Source organism: Callorhinus ursinus, unplaced genomic scaffold (genome assembly GCF_003265705.2).
Source record: "Callorhinus ursinus isolate GAN/ISIS: 27379988/994484 unplaced genomic scaffold, GSC_fseal_2.0 scaffold10, whole genome shotgun sequence".
NCBI lineage: Eukaryota > Metazoa > Chordata > Mammalia > Carnivora > Otariidae > Callorhinus > Callorhinus ursinus.
This window is the reverse complement of record NW_027397072.1, coordinates 33,995,052-34,008,858: the sequence shown is the minus strand read 5'-3', so window position 1 is coordinate 34,008,858 and position 13,807 is coordinate 33,995,052. Positions and strand designations below refer to the sequence as shown.

Here is a 13,807-nt window from a genome sequence, read left to right as displayed (position 1 = left end):
GAGGTCATAGGTGACCACATGACCCATGCTGCGGATGGAGGGAGCGGCACTGGCTTCCTCATGCCTCCTAGGCTTTCTCAAGTCCATACACTTTTATATATTCAGTATTTGCCTCTGTTTACTGATTCTTAGAATTGTGGTAATACATGTTTAATCCTGCTGCTTTGGCCTTTTCTGTTCAGTATGATTTTGTTTTTGTTTTTTTTTAAAAACAATCAGTCTACCTCCACTTAGTCTTTTTCTTTAGAGGTTGCTAACTAACTCTTGGTATGGTTTTACTCCACACCATGTTTGAAATTGTTATATTATTCCTGATAGCATCAAAACAACAAGTGACATATGTTTGGATGAGATTAATAGCCATGCAGCTGGAAGATTAGATTGCCAAACCATGTACACAAGTTAAGAGTCTGTATTTATTACTGTATAATATTGGCAGAACTTTTTCAAAGAGAGTCCAGAATCTGCTCTGGAGTTCAGAGGTTGACATGAGCCTGTCCCTGTGAAATGAGGCTGGTGATATAATTTAGTCATATGCTTGGTGACTCGGTAGTATAGGACTGCATATAAAACAAGGTAGGAGCTTAACTTTAATCATGACCTTTGAAAATTTCTCAGTGATAGTGTGGGAGGCTTTTTTAAGGAATTAAAATTGGAACAAGATGTGCTTTTTCCCATGAGTAAACTGTGAGATCAGTCTTTTAAATTGTTTTTAATTACAATTTCTGAGCCTAGTGCTTTGAAGGTGCCAGGCGAGCTGAAAAGCAATGTTTTTTTTTCATTGTCAGGGTGAGAGAATGATGGAAAAGAGGGTTCCCAACATGCTTTAGAACCAATTTAAACATTCTGAGGAAAAAACCTGCCCCACTTGATACTTAGGTAAAATATTTTCTTTGAGTGAATTTTGGGTTCAAGAATAATTTAGATCTTCTCTAAGAAATTTCTGTTACAGTTATTTATACTTTCATTTAACATATTTAACAATAAGCACAATAAGAAAGTTTGTTTTTCAGGCCCCCCCTTTTTTTTAACCAAGAAAGTTAATTTTTTATGTCATAGTTTACAGATATTGAAACCTAAGAATTTCTTCTCATTTATTTATTTATTATCTTCTTTAATTTTTTTTGTGTGTTTTCTTTTAAAATTAAGCCAGAGACAAAAGAAAAAAAAATAAGTAGAAGGAACTATGTCAACCAATTGACACAAATAAGGTTTGGCTGCTAGGTTCTAAGTCTTATATAATAGTGATATTTTTAATTAGCAATGTAATTTTTTATTTATATGATTGGATACCAAGAATCTATGAGGGACAGAACAAATAAAAAAGTGAAACAAGGAGCAGCAGAGGCAATGGTTATGTTTTGCCCTGTAAGGTTTATTTAAAAAATGGATAAAGAAGCTTAGGAAGGCAAGCAATAATGAGATGATCTGTCACAATTATTCAGACTCAAAAAGATATATGGAATTCTCTGGAAAATGACATTTAATAACTTCAGGGATCCACATTAGTTAAGTCTGCCTTATTTTATATCATATTCAGGTTCTTATTTTAAAAATACTTTAAGTGATCTGGAGAAATTTGTTATTTAACGAAACCATTTGTTACACATTTTCATAAAAGAATCCCGTCAATATAAGCCACAGCACTATAAAGAATTTTATTGTGAATATTTATTAGTTAATAAAAAATGAACACACAACTGTAATACACTGTATATTTCATCAATTCTATAACACACCTTTTTTTTTTTTACCTTTTAGTATTTCTGAAACAGAATGCATTCCACAACTATAAAAAGACAGCTACTCATAGTTTAATGATTTCAAGTTACGTGCCTTGATGGTTCTGTGCACGTTGAGTTGAACTGTCATCTAAGAGTCTTCAGAATGATTATCCTATAATTGGACATTGAGAGAAAAAGACGTGCAATCAGCAAGGCATGAGAGCAGGGTGACCAGCACAAATCCACTAAAAGTGGAGCCAACAGTTGTCTTTGGAAGAATGACTTCCATTCCATATTTGCTTGCAAAGCAACAAAATCTATTACACATCCTAAGGTAACAAGATACCCCAAGCAAATAAAGTTGTGTTATTATTATCTCTTAATATTCTTATCAAAAACCAAGTAATGCAACTGCTGACAGCCCAAAAGATAATGAATACATTAGAGTAGGTTTAAAAAATTCCAAAGTGGCAAGCGTCTGTTGTGACCAATATATGTGTTATTCTTGACTCTAAAAAGCATGTGTCTTAGGATTTTTTTCCAACAGCATGTTTTTCTTCGCATTTTTTAATGTTACATAAAATGGTAATGTTATGAGTGGTTTCACCTTAGACTCTTTATGAGATGTGAGGTATTATAGTAAGTCAAATATTTATAAGTGATATGCATGTACTACTTTTATATGAACTCTTTTAATAGTCTTTATCAATTATTCATGTAATATCTATATAAAAGTATTGTATACACACACATTCATGTTTTCTTTCTGAATGACCCATGGATATTCCTCATATCCTGCTGTGTACACACCATACACTGAAGAACATTTATGTAATCAAATTCCCTCTAGCAGGAAAGTTTTATTTACTAATGTACTAATTCATTACTTTTTTTTTCTCTGAATAATCTCTGTGCCCAAATCGGGGCTTAAAGTCATGACTCCAAGATCAAGAGTCACATGCTCTACCAACTGAGCCAGCCAGACACCCCTTCATGACTTTTTATTAAACTGCCAGATTTGGATTCTTAAAAAGAATAATGCAATAAATTATTATTTACATGCCTACATGTATGGAATACTATAGGATCTAGTACATCCTGGATTTCTCCCCCACCTTCCCCCATCCTGTTTTCAAATGTCAATGTAGTAACTGCTAGGAATAGCAGATACTGACAGATCATAGCTTTTTCCCTTGCTAGGACATAATCTAGGCCACACAAAACTATTTTCCCCAAGGTTATAACCCTTTCCAGGGAACATGGCAAGTATCTCATGTAGAAATAATACAAAGATCAGGCTCCCACGCCTCGTTTGGGATAACACCAAAGGGCTACCCCAGCTCCAGCAGTCTTTATGGGACCTAGACTAAGGCTCCCATTGCTGCCACATTGTGGGTTTGCTTTTCTCTATGCTCAACCCTGCCTTTCTCACTTCCTTACCGGTGTTACCTCCCGATAAACCTTCTGTACACAACTCCCCATCTCAGAATCTGATTCCAGGTAACCCAATCTAAGAGTACATTATATTCTGATTCTGAGTGTGGAAAGAACACTATTCATGGAGTTTTGAATGCTAATTTATCTATAGATTTTTAAATAAATTTTATTTGTAATAAAACCACAGTGCCATTAGTTAAACAAGGTAAGAGAATTAGAAAGTGGTGGTATTAGGCAGGCTGGTCTATGATTTAAAAAGAAAAGTAGCCTGATGCATAAAAACTCACACCCTGTAGAAGTTTACATTTTTCCCATGAAAGAATAGTTAAGTGGGTCTTATTGTGGTGATTCAGTGTTCCTTTCATAGCACAGCTTACCATTTTACCTAGGGCATTCGCATGACTTAAATCCTGGGGGCAGCAGAATGGGAAAGAGAGTAGAATATGGGTAATACTCCTTGAATGCTGTAGCCTAAAAATTGCATCCATCACTTGTGTTCACATTCTACTGGCCTGACTCCATTAGTTACTTGCAGAGGAAGCTGGGAAAGGTAGTCTAGATGGGGCCCAGGAAGAAGGGAAAATACATTTTTTATAAACTGCCAGAACCTCCATTTTAAGTACCTTTCTCAGAATGTAAATGAATTCCCAGGAAAGATGTCAGGTAAATACATATTTACCTAAACCTTACTCAGTCATCTTGAAATGAAAACAAATGAGCCAGTCACAAAGAATGAGGCTTATTTTAAATCCTAACTCAGGAATTGTTACAACCTTATACTAATGTTGTATAGCTAAGCACCATACAATTTTGAAAATATTGACAAAAGGACTCCAGACGTAATATACACCTTCCTAATGTAAGCAAAAAGTGAAAATATATCCTAAGATGCCCATGAACAGTCTCTACTTTGAAGGGATGAGAATGAGTAATTTGTTTGAATCTCTTAGGAAATTAAGAACACTACTTGAAATCCAAATAAAATTTCAAAGGGAATTTTGAAAATTGACAAAATTATTCTTGATTTGGAGTAATAAATAGATGACACGAGCTAGTAAAATATTGAAAATGAAATATAATTAATGGGAATGTTCTTCCATATAAATGTGCTATACAATAGTTAAAACACTTTAATACTGCTAAAATAACTGACAGATAAATCAGTACTCAATGCAGTGACTGATGCATAGTAGGTGCTTGAAAAAGAGTTCTTTGGTAAATGAATAAATTACTGATAAGTAATAGAGCCAGAGATTGATAAAATTATAAATATTTATGATACAGTTATCATGGCATTTCAAATGCGTGAGGAAAAGATGAGTTATTAACTAAATAATGATAGAATAAGACATTAATAACCTGGAAAAAATTAAGTCTGTTGTATTAGAAGCAGCCAACTCCAATGCATGCATTTTTCAAATGTCTTATCTTTATTAAATAAATAAAATCATAGACTAGTGAAAGAAACCAGAAAGATTGTATTGTTCATCCTCATCACCTTACATTAGAAGAAAAGTGATTTTAGAGAGGTTAAGTTTCTGTCAAAAGGCCAATTGATTTAGTAGAGAGCCATGACCTGGCATCCAATTCAGTGCTTCTTCTACTATGTTACATTTTCTTTAGAAGAGAGTTAAACACACAAGGAGCCTTCTGTGAGGCTTAAATTTAACTCCATTAACAGTCTCATCCACAGAGACATAAATGGAGAATGGAATTAAAAGGTAATTAAGCTTGTAATCTTTAAAGTCTAAATATTTCTTATTTTCCAAAAACTCCAATAAAAGTACTTCACAGTTCTTATCAGAGTGAGTAGGCCCTGGAGTTTAATAATACCCTTTGTCTTCCGAATGTCTAAACTCAATCTTATTTGCTTTGGCTTGAACCGTTTCCCTTATATTCTTCTTGAAGCCGTTCAAGAAAAATTCTACAGAGTTGACATTTCTATAACTTAATTTTAGAGGGAATCTAGAGATAGCAAAAAGTGCACATTTTTTTCAAGCAACATTAAATTAGTTTGACTCTATTTTCAGAAGTTTCAAATGTAAGAAATGGCACAAAGGAGTAGACCCTATTCAGATATTATGTTGATATGAGAAGGTTTCCATCATTTTCTGGAATAGTTGGTATAGCCCTGAAACACTTCTGTTTTGGGGGTTGAAAAGTGTAGATACGCTTGGTGCCTTGCTCAGTTCTCCTTCCCTGGCTGGAACACTCATGTCCCAGCCACTGTTGAGTACTGGTTGCTAATAACTTGGAGTCACCTGTCTCCTCCTGAGAATTGCCACTTGGCCGGGAAAATGACACTGTGGCCACAAAGGGGAGTCGGTAGCTCATGATTGACTGATACTGGAGGATAAAAGGACATTGCATTTCTCTTCATGCTCCAGAGCTCACCTGGGGACAGAATAACTGTGAACTTCAGCTGAATCCTCATCTTTGCCCATGTTCCTTGTATCCCTTATCCCCCACGGGTTCTACCTGAGTGCACTCCCTCATTGAATTACTCGCACAAGAACTCTTGCATCAGGCTCTGATTGTAGCAGACACAACTTGGAAAAGGAATGGGCAGTAGCATTTTGAAGGTCTGAGGAGTTATATCCCTTTCCTCTGCTATCTGTGGCCAAAGCACTGCTGCCTCCTCACATTGGCATAGCCCTTTGACACTGACAAAACTCTTTCTTCCTTTTACTGGGCCTAGCCTACACTTTTGCTCTTAGCTGCTAGAGGCTAGTCCTTGTTGATTCAAATGACACTTCCTACTACGTCACCCAGATAGGCTCTTTTATCACAATTATTTAAGAGGAGGGGGAATGAAGCTAAACACTTTTAAGTGATTTTTGTAAATTAACAGACCAAAAACAGATTGGATTTTGGACACCATCCAGTTCTCTAGATTCCATGTCCAAATCTCATTCTAAAGCACTGTACCCAACACATGTCCGCCCCAGTCCCTCCCATGGCTTCAGGTCTCTACAACCTAGAGGGCTAGATTAAATACTTAAAACTTTGGTTAAAATCTTTAGCTTTTATAACCTGAGGCATAGTATGTATGTCTGTCTTGTTAGAAGAGAATGTCTGGTGGAAATAAGGTTCCTTCTTACCATAGAAAGAGAAAAAAAAAAGAGTAACATGATTTTTGAAGGTTTAGTTCTTAAATTTTCAAGTTTTCAGACATTTCAGTATACAGATTGCACTAAGAAATAAAGATCAGTAAGTAGGGTAATCTCAAATTAAGGATTTCTTCAAACAGAAAATTAATGATGTTTGTTGTGTGTTCAGTGGAAATGATGACTAAGTGTCTACATTATTACAACTGAACTATCATGTAATTCATTAAAAAGGTACATAGGTGGAATTACAGTTCAATTAAATTCTGCATGTTACAGTAGCCTGGCAAGCATTTCCATTTTTCTAATAGATGAAATAGCTTTTATTTTTCCTGCTAGTGATAAAACCTTTGTTATTGCTCATTCTCTGTAGGAAATTAAGGACATTATTTGAGAAAATGTTTAAAAGGTTCACATTTTCCACATGCTGAGTAGGAATAAGTTTTCTCACAGTAAGAGATATTTAGAGATATTGATGTTTTCAATCTATTTCCTTTGTGGTAATCACAAAGACTCGGTCATATGGTGCAGGTCCATCACAGAACTTTGATGTGTGCTCTGTGATGGCACTTATTTTTCTGAATAAAGGACAAAGAGCAGAGAGAAGTGGTCCGCCATATGACCAGGGAACATTTTCTTCAGTAGCCCAAAGAGGACAAGCACTCTGAAGACAATTGTGAAATAAGAAGGCTCCGTTGAGTTCTTCCCTCATCTGTTGCCAGTGTTCACTTTTATGCCTTATCGTCCTCCATCCTTTCCAGCAGCTCTCCAATCATTATTTCAGCGTGTCTCTGTCAGACTGAGCCTTAGGGATCTGGCCATTATTGTTGAGTTATTCTCTCTCCCACAGGGTATTTGAATTTTAATTCAAAGTTCTCTTTATTTTTGCTTTTTACTTTATGTACTGTTTGGAAATTTTGTAAGTGTACATTAGTTTTATAATGTGAAGATGAGATGTTTGTGGGTGAACTTTTTTTAAAGACTGAATTACAGAAAAAGATCCATTGGAAAAGTAATGGGGAAGACAGAACTTACTTCATTATTCTGCTCCACCACAATCCATTTGTCCCCCAACAGTGACAAAAAACACTTAAGATATTTCTCTTTTTTTAAAGATTTTATTTATATATTTGAGAGAAAGAGAGAGAGAGAGAGAGAGCACAAACAGGGGGAGGGGCAGAGGGAGAAGGAGAAGCAGACTCCCTGCTGAGCATGGAGCCCTATAAGGGGCTCGATCCCAGTACTGAGAGCTCATGACCTGGGCCACCTAGGTGCCTCAAGATATTTTTTTTTCTTTTTTTATGTTCAATTAGCCAACATATAATACATCATTAGTTTTTGATTTAGTGTTCAGTGATTCATTAGTTGCATATAACACTCAGTGCTCATCACATCACATGCCCACCTTAATACCCATCACCTGGTTACCCCATTCCTCTACCCCCCTTCCCTCTGCAGCCCTCAGTTTGCCTCCCAGAGTCAAGAGTCTCTCATGGTGAGATGATGGACTCTGAAAAACAAACTGAGGGTTCTAGAGGGGAGGAGGGTAGGGGGATGGGTTAGCCTGGTGATGGGTATTAAAGAGGGCACATTCTGCATGGAGCACTGGGTGTTATGAACAAACAATGAATCATGGAACACTACATCAAAAACTAATGATGTAATATATGGTGATTAACATAACAATAAAAAAACTTAAAAAAAAAAAGAGTCTCTCATGATTTGGCTTCTTCTCTGATTTCTTCCCATTCAGTTTTCCCTCCCTTCCCTTATGGTCCTCTGCACTCTTCCTTAGGTTCCACATATGAGTGAAACCATATGATAATTGTGTTTCTCTGCTTGACTTATTTCACTTAGCATAATCCCCTCCCGTTCCATCCATGTTTATATAAATGGCAGGTATTCATCCTTTCTGATGGTTGAATAATATTCCATTGTATATATGAACCACATCTTCTTTATCCATTCATCTGTTGAAGGACATCTCGGCTCCTTCCACAGTTTGGCTATTGTGGACATTGCTGCTGTGAACACTGGGTGCATGTGCCCCTTCTTTTCACTACATCTGTATCTTTGCGGTAAATACCTAGTAGTGCAAGTGTTGTGTCGTAGGGTAGCTCTATTTTTAACATCTTCAGGAACCTCCGTACTGTTTTCCAGAGTGGCTGTACCAGCTTGCATTCCCACCAACAGTGTAAGAGGGTTCCCCTTTCTCCACATCCTTGCCAACATTTGTTGTTCCCTGTCTTGTTAATTTTTGCCATTCTAACTGGTGTAAGGTGGTATCTCATTGTGGTTTTGATTTGTATTTCCCTGATGACTAGTGATGTAGTGATGTGTCTGTTGGTCATTTGTATGTCTTTTTTGGAGAAGTGTCTGTTCATGTCTTCTGCCCATTTCTTGACTGGCTTATTGTTTTTTGGGTGTTGAGTTTGAGAAGTTCTTTATAGATCTTGGATACCAGCCCTTTATCTGTAACGTCATTTGCAAATAGCATTCCATGAGTTGCCTCTTAGTTTTGTTGACTGTTTCCAACAGAGGGAATTTAATACTGGAGATTGATTACATGGGTGATCGAAGAGCTGAGAAACCAAATAGGAACTAGGGGGACAACATGGATTAAGAAGTTATTATTGGGCGCCTGGGTGGCTCAGTTGGTTAAGCGACTGCCTTCGGCTCAGGTTATGGTCCTGGAGTCCCGAGATCGAGTCCCACATCGGGCTTCCTGCTCGGCAGGGAGTCTGCTTCTCCCTCTGACCCTCTTCCCTCTCGTGCTTTCTATCTCTCATTCTCTCTCTCTCTCAAATAAATAAATAAAATCTTTAAAATAAAAAGAAGTTATTATTAAATAACAGTAAAGAAAACATAGTGATTGATTTAAAATGAAGTTTGTAAAAGATGATTTCGAGATAATACCATATTTCTTCTGAGACATTTCTAGGAAAATGATCCTGCCTTTGATAGAAATTTTCTGGAACCAAGAGGAAAACCTAGTTGAGAAGATAAGATAATCTAATGATTTGAGGTGACTTTTTATTTAGACACTTTTAATCTTATTATCAGTATTTGGCACATATGAGATACTGGGAATATGCTTTTTTATTATATGAGAAATAGCATATTAAAATACTATGGTTAAATCATCTTTGTAAATTTAATATTCATCAATACCACTATTGATAAATCACAAAAGGTATTTGTAAATGATACTGATAAAATCACAAAGGGTATATGTAAATGATAGATGAAAAGCCAAGGACCAGCCTTAACAGAATGACCAAATACTAGAGCTGGAGTTTAAAAAAGAAAAAAAAAAAGAATTAGGAAAGAAGAGGAAAATAGTATATACTGTGCATGTTAGATGAACCTCATACAATGTGAGATGCTGTATGAAATGCAGAAACAGTAATTACCATAAGCCTCCTGAGAAAGAAAACACAAAATTGGAAATACAAGTTTCTCTTTGAAAAGAAATCAATATTTAGTTAAAAGGAAGTAATGATCCTAAAATGCTTTTTCAGATGTTCAGATACTGTGCTGTAAACCTCTTTCCTTGACTGATAAGAAAAGTTAAATGATAGAAAATATTTATGAACCATGGAAGCAAGTAAGGATCCTTCTTTTCCCCAGCTTTATGAAGATATGATTGACATATAACATTGTGTAAGTTTAAAGTGTACAGTCTATTGATTTGATACACTTACATATTGCAAAATGATTATCATCCTTAGACAATCCCTCCTATCATGTCCCATAATTTTCATTTCTTTTTTGTGGTGAGAACGTGTAGGATCTACTCTCTTAGCAACTTTCAAGTATATAATACAATATCATTACCTGTAATCACCATACTGTACATTAGATCCCCAGAATTTGTTAATCTTATAACTGAAAGTTTGTATCATTAAGGATCTTTTTTTTAAAGATTTTATTTATTTATTTGAGAGAGAGAGAGCACATGAGAGGGGGGAGGGTCAGAGGGAGAAGCAGACTCCCTGCCGAGCAGGGAGCCCGACGTGGGACTCAATCCTGAGACTCCAGGATCATGACCTGAGCCGAAGGCAGTGCTTTAGCCAACTGAGCCACCCAGGCGCCCTAAGGATCTTTTATTATGATTTAGTTTGAGACAGAGTTCTCAAGAATCATTTTGCCCATGTTCCCATCTATTTCAAAATTAATAGGTTTCTTCTCATGTATTTTTTTTTTTTTTGCAAAGAGATAAGGAATTTCTTGCTGCCAAATTCTGTTACTTCTGAGTTTGCCTCTACCCAGCTAGAGATTTAAACATAGTGTTAGGATAGACACCGATGTTCTGGAGATATGTCGCAGGTAATTGTGGAAAGTCATAAATCATGATATATTTGTTTTCTCTATGAGGGTGTCTTCTCTGCATTGAAGATGACACAAGAATCATCTTTATGGCACTTTCACTTATGAAACAAGAGGAAGAAACCAACCTGCCACATAGATTCGTATTCTAATATCTACTTCAGAACCTAGGCAGCAATATCTAAGAACTTTTTTTTTTTAAGATTTTATTTATTCATTTTAGAGAGAGAGAGAGTGCAAGTGGGGAGGAGCAGCGAGGGAGAAAGAATCTAAAGCAGACTCCACACTGAGTGCAGAGCGTGACGCGGGTCTTGATCCCACCACCCTGACATCATGACCTGAGCCGAAATCAAGTCAGACACTCAACTGACTGAGCCACCCAGGCGCCCTGGAATCACTAAGGGCAAGTGGGCAATCACAATCACAATGGGCAAGACGTTTTGTGAAGTTGGGTACAAGGGGCAGAAGGAGGGAAATCAGTGCATCTTCACTTTAATTACTAGGAGTTCTAATGACTTATTTAGTGTGCTCCCCCCACCGAATTTTATTATGTTTTTTTTTTTTTCCATAGTCAGAGAAAACAAGAGAGCTAGCCAGTTTTCCCCACTGGTTTGACAGTTCCTTTGAGCATGAGAATAAGAAATAATTTGTAAACAATGATTCCACTAAGTCAATAAGAACATTTGCCAAGTTAATGATAATGACTGTGGTATTCCAATCAGAAACTACTTTATGAAAATAGTTCCTTTTCTCATCCTAAGCCAAGGTATCACATCTTAGTCCACTTACCTGAAAACACAGGGAAAGAGATACATCATACTATACAGCTATAATATGATATATCCCTCTGAAAGAGGACTTCACACTAACAACTTGACAAATCATATTCTTTTTTTTTAAGATTTACATATGTATTTGAGAGAGAGAGAAAATGTGTGGGGTGGGGGACAGAGAAAGAGGGAGAGAATTTCAAGTAGAATCTGTGCTGAGCACGGAGTGGATGCAGGGCTCCAGCTCATGACCCTGATCACAACCTGAGCTGAAACCAAGAGTCAGGTGCTTAACCCACTGCACCACTCAGGTGCCCCGACAAATCACACTCTAATGCAAAGCTCCTATTTCCTCTCTGACTTCATCTTTTACTATTGTGCCTTGCCCATTCCACTCCGACCAGGTTGCTTCCTTGCTGTCTTTTAAACATGACAGCCATGCTCCCATCTCAGAGCCTTTCTACTTCTGTTTTCCTAGAATGCTTTGTTCCAAGGTATCCAACTGAGTGACTCCTTCACCTTCTTCAGGATATTACTTAGAGGCAACCTTCTCACACAGCACTCCCTGGGCACCCTTCATAAAATTGCAAACTCCCAACTTAAATTCTATATCCTTTCCCTGATTTATGATTTTTCTTCATAATACTATTTCTTATCTTTCTTGGTTATCTTGCCCCACCAGAATTCATAAGACAGAGGATATTGAGTGCACCCCCAGCAGCTAGAACTTTTCTAGGAACTCAATAAATATTTGTTTAAAAGAGTATGACACCTAATCTAAATGACACCTAATCTAATTCCAGAATTCCAATGGGTAGCTTTAGTACATACTAAACATTGAGTTCTTAAGAGTATGATCTCTCTTACTCTTTGTCTCTCTCATTTGTTTATTTGTTTTGTTTCTACTTTGTAGTTCCACAGTGCCTGGCAAAAAGTAGTCACTTAAACGTTTGATAAATTTAAATTTGATCATCTTTTATAACACCCCTGGAAAGAATGGGAAAATTATAGCTCACTTTAAAGAAATTTGTTGTCATAGAACAGCTTTTGGGTCCCAGGTCGCTTTGATTTTTATGCAGTAATTCGTGAAACAGTATGCCTTTAACACAGTAGGTAATTTTGCAGGGAAAAGGTTATTGGGAAGAGAGCTAAGTCCTTTCCTGATAAGAGAGAATTGACTATACTTACTTTCACTTCAAATAGTTTTACCATATTCAGAAGAAGATGATTTATGCTAGAGAAGAACCTTATATAAATACCACAAAAATACTATTTCTGAGAAGAAGCATGGTATGTGGGAGGAAATTCTGGCAAAATGGTCACTAACTAAATTCAGCCAAATTTTTGATGGCTTAAGCAGAAAATATGGGTATTTTAAAAAGTCATGCCCAGAATAGAATACTTGAAGGTTGCTTCAATTTAATTATAGACAGTTCACTGACCTTACTGATTTTTTAAGCCAGTCTATTGCCCATTGGTGGCCCTTCACATAGCACTAATGTAACAATGCTTTGCATTATTACCAATGATTCTCCAATGCTGAACTGTTTTGCTCAAGCAAACTGATGTGAGGGTGTCTTCTCTGCACTGAAGATGATACAGTGAACCTGCTTTATGGCACTCAGTTACGAAACCAGAGGGAGAAACCAAGGACCCAGTGGTCAACCCGCCATGTGGATCATTATTCTAACATCTACATCAGAACCTAGGAAACAGTATATACTCACATTGGTGTAAATTCAAAGATTATATACTGTAATATATATATATGTACATGTATATATATATATATACATATATATATAGGTTACATTTCCCACGTACTAATACCAGCCTATAATATGAAAAATGAGGGGAACAGAGTAAATCTGGAAACTCTCATATATGCTGAGATAATAATATTAGGAGACAGTTGGTGAATGGATTTTTTTTTCCTTAATTTTTATTCTAGGTTTATCTCTTTTATCCCCTAAACTCTAAGTATTCACATAAACCATAATTTCTGTATTGTCCTTCATTAACAAGGAGAAGAAGGGTTTTTGGAGCTTCTTAAATCCAGGATTCAATATGGAATAGATAAAAAGTATTTCTTAGGTGTTTTTACCAGACACCAAAATATAATGTGGTGGTTTTCTAAGATCCTCTCTAAGGTAGTAGTGTACCTATTTTCTCTTTTATGGATTCTCTTTGCTCAATCCCAGTATTATCTCCTTTGCCCTTTTTAAGTATTAAGTACTTAACTAACAAATTTGAATATAAAACAGACAAGATTTTGAAAATTTACATGGTATGAGGTTTGCTAAGTTCTCTTTCCCTCTAGAAAATGATAATCTAACACAAAATAGTAATTAAAGATTGTCTAAGGAGAGTGCTTTGAGAGAAGTAGTGTTCAGCTTTCCTATTTCATCTGATTACTTAAAAATATTTTTGATGTTTTCAT

The 13,807-nt window shown here is 36.2% G+C and overlaps 1 long non-coding RNA gene and 1 pseudogene across 1 annotated transcript in view; one reads left to right on the top strand and one right to left on the bottom strand.

Annotated features, from left to right (window-relative positions):
- The window catches only part of LOC141373503 (uncharacterized), a 344,341-nt gene that overhangs the window by 223,196 nt on the left and 107,338 nt on the right, over nucleotides 1-13,807 (top strand). The gene's annotated exons all lie outside the window — the stretch shown is intronic.
- Nucleotides 1-13,807, bottom strand: part of LOC112821288 (bis(monoacylglycero)phosphate synthase CLN5 pseudogene) — a 43,780-nt pseudogene that overhangs the window by 1,336 nt on the left and 28,637 nt on the right.